Raw genomic sequence first — 3,593 nt, forward strand, 5'->3', positions numbered from 1 at the left:
GATAGTTTTGAGTGTGAAAAACACAGTAGCGTTGCAGTTCTTGACACACTCAAACCGGTGTGCCTGGCACCTACTACCATACCCCGTTCAAAGGCCCTTCCCCTCTGAATGGCACACAGACACAATCCATGTCTCAATTGTCTCAACGCTTAAAAATCCTTCTTTGGATTTACCTGGTCAGTCTATGTCATAGAAAGATCAGAAGCCTCCTCTCTAAGTTTGCTTTATTCACTGCTTTAGCACACTCCGCCAACCCTGAATCCTGGCTTAGGAAGGCCACCAAAAATTCTGAAATTTCCATCCCCAATTACAAAATGTTCCGTCAAGACAGAACTACTAAAGAGGGCGGAACTGCAATCTACTGTAGAGATAGCATGGAGAGTTCTGTCATACTATCCAGGTCTATGTCCAAACAGATAGAATTTCTACTTTTAAAAATCCATCTCCCAGAAATAAATCCCTCACTGTTGCCGCTTGTTATAGACCCCTGTCAGCTCCCAGCTGTGCCCTGGACACCATATGTGAATTGATTGCCCCCCATCTATTGTCAGAGTTCGTACTGCTAGGTGACCTAAATTGGGAAATGCTTAACACCCCCGGCTATCCTACAATCTAAGCTAGATGCCCTCAATGTCACACAAATTATCAATGAACCTACCAGGTACAACCCCAAATCTGTAAACATGGGCACCCTCATGGATATCATCCTGACCAACTTGCCCTCTAAATACACCTCTGCTGTTTTCAACCAGGATCTCAGCAATCACTGCCTCATTGCCTGCGTCCGTTATGGGTCCGCGGTCAAACGACCACCCCTCATCACTGTCAAACGCTCCCTAAAACACTTCAGCGAGCAGGCCTTTCTAATCGACCTGGCCCGGGTATCCTGGAAGGATATTAACCTCATCCCGTCAGTAGAGGATGCCTGGTTGTTCTTTAAAAGTGCTTTCCACACCATCTTAAAAAAGCATGCCCCTTTCAAAAAATGTAGAATTAAGAACAGATATAGCCCTTGGTTCACTCCAGACTTGACTGCCCTTGACCAGCATAAAAACACCCTGTGGCGTACTGCACTAGCATCAAATAGTCCCCGCGATATGCAACTTTTCAGGGAAGTCATGAACCAATACACACAGTCAGTTAGGAAAGCAAAGGCTAGCTTTTTCAAACAGAAATTTGTATCCTGCAGCACTAATTCCAAAAGGTTTTGGGACAATGTAAACTCCATGGAGAATAAGATTACCTCCTCTCAGCTGCCCACTGCACTGAGGATAGGAAACACTGTCACCACTGATTATTCCACGATAATCGAGAATTTCAATAAGCATTTCTTTACGGCTGACCATGCTTCCACCTGGCTACCCAACCCCGGACAACAGTTCTGCACCCCCCACAGAAACTGGCCCAAGCCCCCCCCGCTTCTCCTTCACCCAAATCCAGACAGATGTTCTGAAAGAGCTGCAAAATCTGGATCGCTACAAATCAGCTGGGCTAGACAATCTGGAACCTCTCTTCCTAAAATTATCCGCCGCCATTGTTGCAACCCCTATTACTAGTCTGTTCAACCTCTCTTTCGTATCGTCTGAGATTCCTAAAGATTGGAAAGCGGCCGCAGTCATCCCCCTCTTCAAAGGGGGAGACACTCTAGACCCAAACTGTTACAGACCTATATCCATCCTGCCCTGCCTTTCTAAAGTCTTCGAAAGCCAAGTGAACAAACATATCACCGACCATTTCGAATCCCACGTACCTTCTCCGCTACGCAATCTGGCTTCCGAGCTGGTCACGGATGCACCTCAGCCATGCTCAAGGTCCTAAACGATATCATAACCGCCATCGATAAAAGACAGTACTGTGCAGCCGTCTTCATCGACCTGGCCAAGGCTTTCGACTCTGTCAATCACCGTATTCTTATCGGCAGACTCAACAGCCTTGGTTTCTCAAATGACTGTCTCGCCTGGTTCACTAACTACTTCGCAGACAGAGTTCAGTGTGTCAAATCGGAGGGCCTGTTGTCCGGACCTCTGGCAGTCTCTATGGGGGTTCCACAGGGTTCAATTCTTGGGCCGACTCATTTCTCTGTATATATCAATGATGTCGCTCTTGCTGTGGGTGATTCTTTGATCCACCTCTACGCAGATGACACCATTATGTATACATCTGGCCCTTCTTTTGGACACTGTGTTAACAAACCTCCAAACGAGCTTCAACGCCATACAACACTCCTTCCGTGGCCTTCAACTGCTTTTAAATGCTAGTAAAATGAAATGCATGCTCTTCAACCGATCACTGCCCGCACCCGCCCGCCCGACTAGCATCACTGCTCTGGACGGTTCTGACTTAGAATATGTGGACAACTATAAATACCTAGGTGTCTGGCTAGACTGTAAACTCTCCTTCCAGATTCATACTAAGCATCTCCAATCCAAAGTTAAATCTAGAATCAGCTTCCTATTTCGCAAAAGCCTCCTTCACTCATGCTGCCAAACATACCCTCGTAAAACTGACTATCCTACCGATCCTTGACTTTGGCGATGTCGTTTACAAAATAGCCTCCAACACTCTACTCAGCAAATTGGATGCAGTCTATCACAGTGCATCCGTTTTGTCACCAAAGCCCCATATACTACCCACCACTGCGACCTGTATGCTCTCGTTGGCTGGTCCTCGCTACATATTCGTCGCCAAACCCACTGGCTCCAGGTCATCTATAAGTCCTTGCAGGTAAAGCTCCGCCTTATCTCAGCACACTGGTCACCATAGCAACACCCACCCGTGACATGCGCTCCAGCAGGTATATTTCACTGGTCATCCCCAAAGCCAGCACCTCCTTTGGCGGCCTTTCCTTCCAGTTCTCTGCTGCCAATGACGGAAACGAATTGCAAAATCACTTAAGTTGGAGATTTATATTGCCCTCACTAACTTTAAGCGTCAGCTGTCAGAGCAGCTTACCAATCGCTGCAGCTGTACACAGCCCATCTGTAAATAGCCCACCCAACTACCTACCTCATCCCCATATTTGTTTTTTTTCTGCTGTTTTGCACACCAATATTTCTACTTGCACATCCTCATCTGCACATATATCACTCCAGTGTAAATTGCTCAATTGTAATTACTTTGCCACTATTGGCCTATTTATTGTCTTACCTCCTTACTTCATCTGCACACAGTGTATACAGATTTTTCTATTGTGTTATTGACTGTACGTTTCTTCATGTGTAACACTGTGTTGTTGTTTTTGTCACACTGCTTTGCTTTATCTTGGCCAGGTCGTAGTTGTAAATGAGAACTTGTTCTCAACTGGCCTACCTGGTTAAATAAAGGTGAAACAAAATAAATAAATAAATAAAACAGCAGGTGTTCTTAATTTTTTGTATCATCAGTGTGTGTTCCTTGTATTTATTGCCATGTGCTGAAACACAATTATTAAATAAACCTGTAAACATTATGGATGTCTTATGTTTCTCATTTCATTCATATAGTTGGTAAAGTTGGTCAAAGACTGAATTACATGTTGTGGTTAAAATGCAATTTTATTTATCTTGATAAGTATTGAAAGTGGATGTTAGAAACACTGGATACACTGGACATGA

This window comes from Salvelinus fontinalis, chromosome 6 (genome assembly GCF_029448725.1).
Source record: "Salvelinus fontinalis isolate EN_2023a chromosome 6, ASM2944872v1, whole genome shotgun sequence".
Lineage (NCBI taxonomy): Eukaryota > Metazoa > Chordata > Actinopteri > Salmoniformes > Salmonidae > Salvelinus > Salvelinus fontinalis.